We start from the raw sequence: 12,809 nt of genomic DNA, 5'->3' as shown, positions 1-12,809 counted from the left end.
TACGGTATGCCCACAGGACTTCTGGCAAAAATTCCTTCCATTACCCCTTGGCATCGGTCACCCTTTTCTTAAGGTTTTGAAGGATTGTTTTGTTTGTCGACTTTGCCTGCCCGTTCCCACTAGGGTAGTAGGGTTTTGACAAGATCTTTTTGATCTTATAATCCTCGAAAAATTTGCTTACCTTCCTGCCGATAAATTGCTTCCTGTTATCACATACTATCTCGGCTGGCATACCGAACCGGCATATGATGTGGTCCCAAATGAAGTCGATGACTTCTTTTTCCCAGACCTTCTCGAATGCTTGAGCCTCAACCCATTTATAGAAATAGTCAATCATAAATAATATAAATTGAGCCTTACCGGGTGCCCATGGTAGGGGACTGGCGATGTCCATTCCCCATTTTATGAATGGCCAGGGTGACAGAACCGAGTGTAGTAACTCCCCGGGTTGGTGGATCATTGGTGCGTGCCTCTGACAACCATCACATTTTCGCACGAACTCTTTTGTATGTTTCTCCATGTCGATCCAGTAATAGCCGGCTCTGATTATCTTACGAACCAACGATTCTGCCCCCGAATGGTTCCTGCAGGTGCGTTCATGAACTACCCTCAAAACATATTCGGTGTCTCCCAGTCCCAAACATATAGCGAGTGGGCCATCGAATGTTCTTCTGAACAGGGTGTTATTTTCGGACAGGCTAAACCTGGCTGCCTTCGTGCGCAGAGCTCTCTATTATTTAGGATCTGAGGGCAGCTTCCTGGTCTTCAAGTAATATATATACTTGTTTCTCCAGTCCCACGTTAAAGTTGTCAAGTTTATCTCGGCATGGCCTTCTTCCACTACCAATTTCATGAGTTGTACGACCGTTCCCGAGCTGAATTCATCATCATCAACCGACGACCCCAAGATAACCAGAGCGTCAAGTTCGCTATTTTGATCTCGGGGCACGTGTTATAGGGTCCATTCCTTGAATCGATGTAGCGTTACTTGTAGTTTATCCAAGTATTTTCGCATTCATTCCTCTTTCACTTCAAATATCCCATTGACTTGATTTACCACAAGGAGGGAATCGCATTTAGCTTCGATCACTTCATCCCCCAGGCTCTTAGCCAATTCGAGACCTGCAATCATTGCCTCATACTCGACCTTATTGTTAGTTAATTTCACCGTTTTAATAGATTATCTAACTATGTTACCCGTGGGCGGCTTCAACACGATACGGAGTCTGGACCCCTTTGCGTTTGAGGCACCGTCCATAAAGAGGGTCCAGATCCCCGAAGAGGTCCTCGAGGTTAACAACAATTCCTTTTCGACTTGGGGTATTAAGGCCGCGTGAAGTCGGCCACGAAATCTGCCAAAATTTGAGATTTGATGGCGCTTCGGGGTCGATATTCAATATCGTACCTGCTAATTTCCATGGCCCATTTGGCCAATCATCCCGAGAGCTTGGGTTTGTGCATTCTGTTCCTCAATGGGTAAGTAGTTACGACACATGTGGGATGTCACTGAAAATATGGCCTTAACTTCCTGGAGGCACTTAGCAAAGCGAGCACCAATTTCTCCAGGTAAGGATACCTTTTTTCGGCCTCGCCTAGAGTCCTGCTAACATAATATATACGAAATTGCTTAACTTCTTCTTCCTGGACTAAGAATCCACTCACCGCTATCTCGGATACCGCTGATTACCGGTACAACTGCTCATCTGCCTTCGAAGTATGAAGAAAAGGTGGTCTCGAAAGGGACCGTTTGAGTTCTTCCAAAGCTTGCTGGTAATCCGGGGTCCATGAGAAGTTACTCTTTTTCTTCAATAACGAGAAGAACCCGTGGATCTTATTAGAGGACCTTGAAATGAACCGACCAAGGGAGGCTATGCGCCCGGTTAGCCTTTGAACGACCTTGACATTGTCTACCACAGTGATTTCCTCTATGGCCTTGATCTTATCGGGATTGATTTCAATCCCCCAGTTGGACACCATGAATCCAAGGAACTTCCCGGACCCGACCTCGAATGCGCATTTCTCCGAGTTCAACTTCATATTATATTTCTTCAGTATGTTGAAGGTTTCCTGCAAATGTTCCTAATGGTCCTCTACTAGCAGGGACTTAACTAACATGTCATCTATGTAAACCTCCATTTATTTTCTCTTTGCTCTTCGAACAACTGATTTACTAGGCGTTGGTATGTGGCACTAGAATTTTTTAGTCCGAATGGCATTACGTTATAACAATAGGTTCCATATTTAGTGGTGAAGGAAGTTTTTTCCTGATCGCCCGGGTCTATCCGGATTTGGTTGTACCCGGAATAGGCGTCGAGAAAGCTGAGTATCCCGTGGCCTGCTGTCGCATCGATCATGCGATTGATGTTAGGCAAAGGAAAAGAGTCCTTAGGGAACGCCTTGTTCAAGTCCTTGTAGTCTACACATATTCTTAATTTATTTCCCTTTTTAGGCACTACTAATACGTTTGCTAACCAATCCGGGTACTTAGCTTCCTGAATGGAACCTATTTTAAGGAGTTTGGATGCCTCATCATTGATGAATGCGTGCTTGACTTTGGATTGATGCCTCATCTTCTGTTTAACCGGGTGGAACGTCGGGTCCATGCTTAGCTTGTGAGTAGTTATTTCTGGCGGGATCCTTGTCATATCAAGGTGGGACCAAGAGAAATAATCTATGTTAGCTATAAGGAATTCAATGAGTTTCTTCCTGAGTTCGGGAGTTAGTCCCTTACCTAAGTATACCTTCCGGTCGGGCAAGTGTTTGATCAATATGACTTTCTCCAGCTCCTCAACTGTTGACTTGGTGGCATCGGAATCGTCATGGGCTTTGAACAACCTAGGGACTCCGTAATCATCATCCTCGCCCGTCTCCTGCTTCTATAGTTCAGTCGGGGCCGGTGTCGGTGATTGCTATTTGATTTCGTCCTTGGTTACCGAACTCGGGTTCTTTGACGTCGATAGTGCGGATATTGGGATCACCTCATCGACCACGAACATTTCTTTTGCGGTCGGATGCTCTTCGAAAACCATCTTGATCCCTCCCGATGTGGAGAATTTCAATGCCTGATGTAGTGTCGAGGGTACCACCCTCATGTTGTGAATGCACGGCCTCCCCAACATAGCGTTGTACCTTATATCTCCTTCGATGACATAGAACTTCGTCTCTTGAATGCTTCCGACAGTGTTCACCATCAAGGTTATTTCCCTTTTAGTAGTTTCACACGCCATGTTGAATCTGTTTAAAACTCGTACTGCAGGCACTATTTGGTCTTGTAAACACAGTTGTTCCACGACCCTTGATCTGATGATATTGGCTGAGTTTCCTAGATCAATTAACACATGCTAAACTCGACATTTATTTATAAGTATGTATATCACCAGTACATCATTATGTGGTTGCACGATGCCTTCGGCGTCCTCATCGCTGAACGACACAGTTCCCTCCGGTATATAATCTCGAGTTTGTTTTTCCCTTGTAATGGACACCTTAGTGCGCTTTAACATTGCCCCCTGGGGGACGTCAACTCCGCCAATGATCATGTTAATAACGTGTTGAGGTTCCTCTTTGGAGTCCCTATTCCAGAAGTGATCTTTTGCTTGATCACTCAAGAATTCTCGAAGGTCCTCGTTATTGAATAATCGGGATACTTCTTCTCTCAGTTGTCGGCAGTCTTTGGTTCTGTGGTCGTGAGCTCCATGATACTTACACATGAGGTTGGGGTCCCTTTGGACAGGATCTGACTGCAATAGTAAAGGCCATTTTGTGTCTTTGATGCGTCCGATGGCAGATACAATGCCGGCAGCGTCGACACGAAAGTTGTATTCCGACAATATCGGTGCCTCCCAGGCCCCGAGTGGCCTATCGAAATAGTTCTTACTCATAAGTCACCGACTATTATAGCCTTGATCATTCCTTTTTTCATTCCTCGCAGGATTGTGTCCGGACCCATTTCCCCTTCGAAATTTATTGTATGGTTGATATCGATCCCTGTTTGATCTTGGTTCATGATCGACCACTCTTTTGTATCCGTCACTGGTTCTGAAAGGATAAAGCGATCCAGAAGGGGCCCCGAGCTGATCATCTTCGACCCTGATTTTTGACTGATACCTGTTATGGACATCGACCCAGATTACCGTCGGGTATTCTTTCAAATTTTGTTTCAACTGTTGCGAAGCCAATGAGCTTCAGGGGTTAAGTCCTTGGGTGAATGCCTGAACGGCCCAATCGTCCGCGACCGGAGGCAGATCTATCCGATCTATTTGAAACCTCGACACGAATTCCCTGAGCATCTCGTTATCTCTTTGTTTTACTTTGAAGAGGTCTGACTTCCTGGTCTCAACCTTGATGGCCCCTGCATGCGCCTTTACAAAGGCATCTGCAAGCATAGCAAACGAGTCAATAAAATTAGGGGGTAAGTTGTGATACCATATCATAGCTCCATTTGGCAAGGTTTCACCAAACTTTTTCAGCAGAACGGATTCGATTTCGTCATCTTCCAGGTCGTTCCCCTTGATAGCGCATGTATAGGAGGTTACATGCTCATTTGGATTAGTCGTTCCGTTATACTTCGAAATTTCAGGCATGCATAATTTCTTTGGGATCGGTTTCGGAGCCGCGCTCGGAGGGAAAGGTTTTTGGATAAATTTCTTAGAATCCAAACCTTTTAGTATCGGTAGTGCTCTTGGGATTTGATCAACCCTGGATTTATAGGTTTCCACCTTTTTTGTCGTTGGCTTCAATTTTCTTTTCTCCCGATTCCACCCGTTTTGTTAGTTCCTCGAGCATCTTTATTATCTCAGGGTTGATCCTGGTTCAACTTCACTCGGCCTTTCTGCAGTTGGTTCATTTCTACAAGCGTTTTCCCGGGATGGTTCAGGTGCAACTCTGCTGGGGGCGCGACTTTGGTTCTGCAACTGGTCTATCGCTGCTTGTTGAGCCTGTAACATTTCGAAGATCACCCGCAAGTTGATTCCATCACCTTCGTCATCGTGTGTACTCCAGGCTACCGATCGGGCCCCCTCACGAATGCTGTTCTCAGTGTCGGTAGGAAAGTTTGCATCGATAGCCACATGCGAGTTAGCATCGATCGGTGAAGAGCGCAAAATACACACTTAAATATCCTCGCTAGTCGAATATAGTATAATAAAATATCGTATCCACAGGGATTGGAGTTAAATTATATTTTCGTAGTTTGTAGGTTGGTTGCTATTCAAGATGACCAACAGTTGAGATTTATGTGATTAAAAACTACAATTAACTAAAAGTCTAAACTATTGGCTAATGACAATCGCGACAAGAGTAAGCAAAGAATATCAATGGGAGAAAGTAGGGGTTGATTGGATAGGTGCAAAATACTTGTCTGGGATTTAACTCTAGTTAATTCACTTGTAAGGTTCAAGTGAGTCTCTCGAATTCACTCAATTATTAGTTCAAATGTTTAGTGGAAACTCCTCTCTCGATTAAGTCTCAACCTCACAATATTAACTATGTTAAGCTCGGTAAAGATATGCAGGAATTCGTAGTGGATTGGTCTTTAGGAGAACCTCTTCCGATTATCCTCATAACTAGGTCTAAATAATAATTCAACTAGCCTCTTTCGATTACTAAGAAGAATCAATGAATTCAACCAACAAGATAATGCAAAAACATCACAAGTTATGCCGCTTATGATACATGAACATGTGAAAATAGATACAACAATTAAAGCACCCAAAACAATTCAATACATACAAACTAGAGTTAATAATCCTCAAATAAATATCAATACACCAAATCCATCAATCCCTAAAGAGAACTACTCCATAGATATGGAGTAATTCATCACAAATAAGTTTAAGTTAAAGGAAAGCATAAACGATCCAAACCCTCGTCTTGGGAGAGGATTCAATGATGAAATCCTTGAGCTCTTGCTTCTTCCACTTCTCCTTAGCTTCCTTAGGTCTTAGATGTGTCAAAAGTCCAGAAAATACCATTTTTCAATGTATATATACCAAATAGGGTCGGGCCCAAGCGAAAACACCTTTTCCTACGCGAAATTGGATACTTTCTTGAGTCAGACGTCCGCGGCCGCGCACTTGGGAGCATGATCGCGCATATGGCCCTGCACTTTGGCCAGTATACTGCCTATTTTGCGCGCCCAGTGCGTGCTCGCGCACGTGGGTAGCCTCTGAACTTTGCCAATTTCTGACATAGATTTACACTGCTGCGTCGCACACTGCCTCACATAGTGTATTTTTTAAGCAGTTGATTCTTCCTAGAATTTTGACGTCCAGCAGTGATCTTCGACCCCCGAATACGATCCCGACTTATTCCTTTGGGATTTTACTCAGACTTCAAAGCTCCAAATAACTCGAATTAGTTCCACAATATCTACATAACTCGTAATCACTCCTACAAGGCATAAAACACACAATTAGTGCAAAACACTAGCGATTGAAAGCTCAACTCAATCAAAGTGCAATAAATTATAGTGCGATAAGCAACTAAAACACGCAATTATAGCCTACCATCAATCGGGTCCGCGACCGGAACCCCGTTGGGGTCAACAAAGGGAGTCTCGTTACTGGACACCATATTGTTGTTCTCACTATGGTGGCCAGACTTAGCATTGAGGGCATATTGGGAGTTTGACATTTTTAACCTGACCTAAAATTAAAAGCTCAAAGAACAAGTATAAAATAGAGTGCGTTATGAAAATTTATATCAAATTGCCACAATTATCCCCAGCCCCACGGTGGGCACCAAACTGTTTACCCTAAAAAATGGATAACAATTGAATTTATATGTGGTTTTAAGAATATGCGAATTAATTCAATACAAATGATGAGCAGCGTTAGATTAAACAGATAAAGGGCTTAATAAATTGTCAAACCAATTAAGGGGAGTGACCTCGGACTTAGTAACAGCTTAATGAAATGCTTGCCTTCGATCTTGGGCTCGCACCAATGAAGAACTGACAAACAAAAGTAAAAACTTTGAATAACAAAGAAAATAAGAGTATATTACTTTGATATGTGTGTTACAATATTCTTCATGAATAGTTAGACTCCCCTTTATATAGTAGAGGAGTTTTACCCCAAGTACAATTTTAAAAAAGGATAAAAATCTTTCTTTTAGCTAATCACCGATCCATTCCTGATACGACCCAAGAATTACGCCGTGACATCCGGTTGGGCATGGATATCATGACCCTTTGTTAGTCATGTGTGTTTGTCTGGTAGAGCTCTCCGAAAATTTGGGATTCGAATTGTTCCTGGGGACGTGGCCCCGATTCTTCCAGGGCAGGTGTTTCGCCCGAATCTCGACACGAGGGGCTCCTTGCCTTGATTCCGATTCCTTACGGTCACGTTTCTGCCCGTTTGTTTTATCGAGAACCGAGGTGTATAACGGGCTCGGTTTCACCCATATACAACACATTGGCTAAGTTTCTTGGTAGTGTAGTAGCCCTCCTCAATTCCCATGCTATGTTTAGCGTAGCATTTGAAATTGCCACTTTCTATTGTTGATACCCAATTTTTCCCTCATATTATATACATATATATATACTTTCAAAACAGTGCATATGCAGCATCATTTGATTTATAAGCATACACAAGTTTTTTAAATAATTTTCCATGATTTTTAAAGACTTTAAACCAATTTATTTCTGTATTTTTATTGTCTAAATATCCAATAATTATCCTCCAAATTATTTTATGATGATTTAATCATCTAAACTTATCATTTATACCAGCATGAGGTTTTAAATATTTTTTTTCAGTGCATTTTTTATAATTACATTTGCATTTTAGGGCTAATTGCACATTTTTGTAATAATAGCCCATATTCATGTATAATTACAAAAAATAGCTTTTTATATTTTTTATAATGTTAAATTATTATTTTTAATCATTTTAGTACACAAATAATATTTTTGTTATTCATTAATTACTTTTATAAGTAAGTTTTGCTAAAATGTTGGGTATTTAAAAACTAGCCCTACTTTTAACCTATTTTCGGACCAAATAATGGCCCAAAACACCTAATACACTAGCCCAAATAACCCCAGCCCAAACCAATGACCCACTAATCCCAACCCGGTTGGTACCCGTTTCACACGACCCGGCCCACTCACTTTTTAAACCTGGCCGTTGATCTCTCAAGAGCAACGGCCATTATTATTTCCCTCCTTTTAATTACCCCCTTCACTCCCTAACCCTAATCACTCCCCTTTTCCCACCGCCCTAATATTCTGTCATCTCCCTTCTCTCTCTCTGAAGAACCCTAAACCTGCCGCCCAAAAGCTTCTCCTAATCCCACCTAATATGGGATTCCATGGCTATTACTTACCATACTCGGCCTCCTTCTGGTACTGGCTACTCTCTTATAGTGCTTGCCTAAACATGGCAAACAGATCTCATCAAATTGAACCAAAATCGGTTCAAATCCCTGATTTTTGAATGTTATTCCGTCCATGTTCATCCTATGCCATGTGAGTCCGATTTTGTTTATATCCTGTTTACTCTTACTTACCCTAAAACTAGGGTTTACAGAATCGAACCAAAATTGTTTCAAATCTCTGATTTTAAGTGATTTTTCCGTCTATATTCATCTTATTTTGTGCAACGTTTAATTTTTTTATTTTTAGATTCTGTCGATTTTTTGTACTTTCCCTAAAATTAGGGTTTTGAAATATCTCTCTTTTCCTTACTGATTTCGATTGTATGTGGTGCTCTTTCCTTTCTAGTGTTTGATTGATGCTTTTCCATGTTTATGTGTTCAATTTCTATACTACATAAACCCCTCCCCTTCCCCATTTGAAACAGACTTCAATCATCATTTTCCACTAAAATAACTGAGGTTTCTACTCTGTGTTTGCTTATTACTCTGTTCTGTTTGGCTCTTGGCCGGCTGAAAGCCAAGGCCACCGGATTTCTATTCTTCCCGACCTCTCTTGGGTGTGAGCACTGCCCTGGGTTCTCGAAACCCTTGGAACTTGACACATTCGAGATTCTGGGTCCCTACTGTCATTCTTTTCTTGTTTGTTGAACAATCACTGGTTATTTTCTAACTTTCGCAATGTTTATCATGTTCTATTTAGCATGTCCTTCAAATTGCATGACCTAATATGTTCTCCTGACTCTTTTCCTGTTTAATTCTACCTATACTTTCTAGCTTAATAATGTCTTTGTACTTAACCTAGTTAATTCAGACAGAATAAAGCATGCTTAGTGTAGTGTTGTTCTGATTACATGGTTTAAATCCATGTTGCTTGGCCTAATTACGAACTTCCAGTGATTAATTGATGTTGTTAACCTGCCCCAACTTGTTTAAGACCTTTACTCTAAGTGTAGTATGTTCCTATGACTATGGTTGCCACCCTATGTGTTCTTGCCATGTCCAAATCTGCACCTTTAACAACTTGTTATCCCTTAAACTCTACTGATACCCTCTATGATATCTAATCATGTTTGTATTATACTGTGTAATCCTGAGTTTGGGTATAATCTGATCTTTTAAGTTCTAAACTGGTTGTATTAATTAGTTTTACTAGTCTAATGTCCTTGCCTGTTAACTTTGCAATCCCAGGCTCCTTGTTTCTTATCATATGTAACTCTGCCCCAATGTATTAGTTTTCTTCTCGAGTTCATGTTCATTATGTGATTATCTTAAAGTGTCTGCAAATGCTTTTCCAAACCCATTACTTTATTACTATTTTTCATTGGTTGTTTCCATGTTCTGAGTCTCTAATTCTTGGCCGGCTGAAAGCCAAGGCCTCCTAAAACTTCTCTATTAACCTCCCTAGTGTGAGCACTGCTCGGGGTCCACTTTGAGACCCTTGTGAACTCTGACACACTAGGGCCTAAGGTTCTTGGCCACTTTCTTCTTGACTTCTCAATTCTGTCCCTCTCTATGCCTATTGGATAATTGGTTTGTGTAAATGACTGTTCTTTTGAATCTTTTGATCGACTATGGCTGTTGGGTATCATCCAAGTTCTCTTGTGGTTTCTGGGCTGTGTTGAAACCTGTATGGATACAAAACTGAAGGCCTGGCTGGGCTGGTTACATTTTGGGCCTGTCTTAGGCCCACTATAGTTATTTGTATCATTTCTTTTGTATTAGGCCTGTAATAATTCTTTAATAACAATTGGGGTGTTAGTAAAATTGGAAAAATGGATCTATCTTAATGTTTGCATGAGACAGGTAGAAATCCTGCCTATAAGTGTTCAATTGCTCAAATATGTTCTGCTACTATGTGTTGTTAGGCATCCTGCCTATAGGACATGAGTGCTTAATTCGTTTAACATATTCTGCTCCTATATGTTTTGTTAGATATCATGCCTATAGGAAATAAAAATGACAAATCTCCCAATTGGCATAATTGCAGCGTATTCATTAGATACCAATATTCATCTAGGAATCATGCCTATAGGACTTCAATTGATTAATATGTTGTTGTTATTATACTACTCACCTAGAAAACATGCCTATAGGAGCAAGTATAAAAAATCAGTTTCAATCGCTAATTGTTAGAAATCCTACCTATAGGGTAATACCACTCGCCTTAAAGTGTTAGTATTGAACTTTTTTTTTCAAACATTGTTTCATTGTTTAGCTCTGCCACTATTAGAAAGCATGCCTATAGGATCAAATTGAATAATTTTGAGTATTTCCAATGGTCATCACTGCCAACTACTACGTAAATCACCTAGATATCATGTCTATAGGTACGATCGTTTATAACCTATAATCAGCAGGCAGACTATGTAGTCGCTTAGAAATTGTATCTAAAATGGCATCTTGCTCTGAAACTGCCTGCATGCTTGAATCCAGAATCACATAGAGATCATGTCTATAGGATTCAATAACTTTAATTTGTCTAAAATCTGCAACTGCCAAATGCCTAACTTGTTTGCGTCCATTTGTTGCCTAAGTGTGGAGGCTAACTTGAGCCCTTATTTTTTTATACATGAAAGTCCAATTTGATTTGTATGTCGCCTAGTTTTCTCATTTATGAGCAACCTAAGTTAAGTCTAGAACCACCCAAGATAGAGGTCCAAACGCCTCCTGGACTATAGGTATAGAACGGGTAGTGCACGCATAAGGTACGATTTAGAATCAATTAGTACGCTTTAGGTAAACAACTTAAAGATAGGTAGACAAAATAGTCTGTGGCCGCTGAATAATACGAGTAACACCCCACCTCGAGGGAGTTATGAAGTATTATTTATGTTGCACGGGGTGATCCTTTAGGCTAAAAAAGTTAGGACCCCCCCCCCCAACCTTGCCTTAAAATTAATTATTTTGTTTATTTGCCCAATTTTGTCTTTTCTCTTTATTTGGACTAATTCATATAATTCGAGTTCGGCCGGGACCCACAATTGTGGACCTCGAGGAGTGCCTAACACCTTCTTCTCGAGGTAATTTGAGCCCTTACCCGATCTTTGGTGACGTAGACTGGTTAAACCAGAGTTACTTGCAAATAGGTGCCCTAACGCACCTCAAACCCGTTAGGTGGCGATTCTCTCTTTTAACACCCTTCCTTTAGGAAGAGTTGTCATGACATCGAAGCCCGACTTTTGCGAGAAAGAAAGGGGTACGACAGCATTGCGTCTCTGCTGGGGAAATTTTTAGGCTCTTACCATAGCAAACTTGGTCTATATGAATTAGTCTTATTTGATGAATGCGTTTCCTTTTTCTTTATCGTTACATGAACATACTGCTTCCATTTTCCTTTTTTATGATTACATGGACACCCTTTCCCCTATTTCCCTCTATTTTTGAATTTGTATTAATAGGCAAATCTTTGCTTAATTTGGTTACAATGTGCGTTTTCCTTTATTTTCTAGTCATGCTCCGAATCATTTTTAAATTTGCTACATCATGTCTCTCCCTACCCCTACCCTTTTTCTTGCTTTATTACAATTCTTTCATATTGCGCGAACTAACTTCTTCCTTGTTTTCCTTTCTTTTTATGTCTTTATGTTTTATTTAATACTGCATTTACTATCTTCATCATGAAAAATACTTGACAACGTGTTGTTTTATCTTTACATAAAGTATGCTCCACATCATATTCCACTCATGCGTAACTAATACCATAGCGGCACTTGATGAGTGTCCGCGCTCTTCCTAAATCACCCTTTTAAATTTGGAAAGGCTTATTCACGGTAAAACTAGTCGATCAGCGGTGCAATCGACGGTTTTGTGCCTTCCTCTCTCAAGTTTTCCACTTGAGAGTACCGGTCTAGACTCTTCTAGAAACCCCCACTCTAATATTTACTGTGCATGCATCATGTCTAAACCTAGTATGGGTTAGAACGCTGTCCGTGTAATAACTCTCTAAGGCAAGCATTGTCAAAAACCTACCAGTATTTCCTTAAATCCCAATGGGTACAATCATGGTATGTGCATTATTTGGAGAAAACATGCCGATATACTAATCATTAATGTGTAAATAGTCGAATCCGGAGGGGGAAAGGGCTAACTTTATTTGTTTTGCAGAAATGAAGCACGAAGTCCCCAGGTTCGGTATGGTTCGACATATCCCACCTTTGTTGCTAGATTGGTGGGAAAATCTCTCGCCAAGCGAGAAAAACCATGTGAAAAGAGTTCTCAGGAATTTAACTTCTTTGTTAGATATTCAGCCAAGTAATGTGTTAATTGAGGCTGTCACCATGTTCTGGGATGAGAAGAGGGCCTTCTTCCGTTTTGGTGATATAGAAATGACTCCCCTTCTATAGGAAATAGGAAGCTTCGCTGGGATCCCATGGGATAGCCCTGGCTTGTTGGTACCAGAAAACCATACTTCTCGAGGTTTCCTAAAAATG

Source organism: Nicotiana tabacum, chromosome 12 (assembly GCF_000715075.1).
Source record: "Nicotiana tabacum cultivar K326 chromosome 12, ASM71507v2, whole genome shotgun sequence".
Taxonomy (NCBI): domain Eukaryota; kingdom Viridiplantae; phylum Streptophyta; class Magnoliopsida; order Solanales; family Solanaceae; genus Nicotiana; species Nicotiana tabacum.
This window is presented reverse-complemented; position numbering follows the sequence as displayed.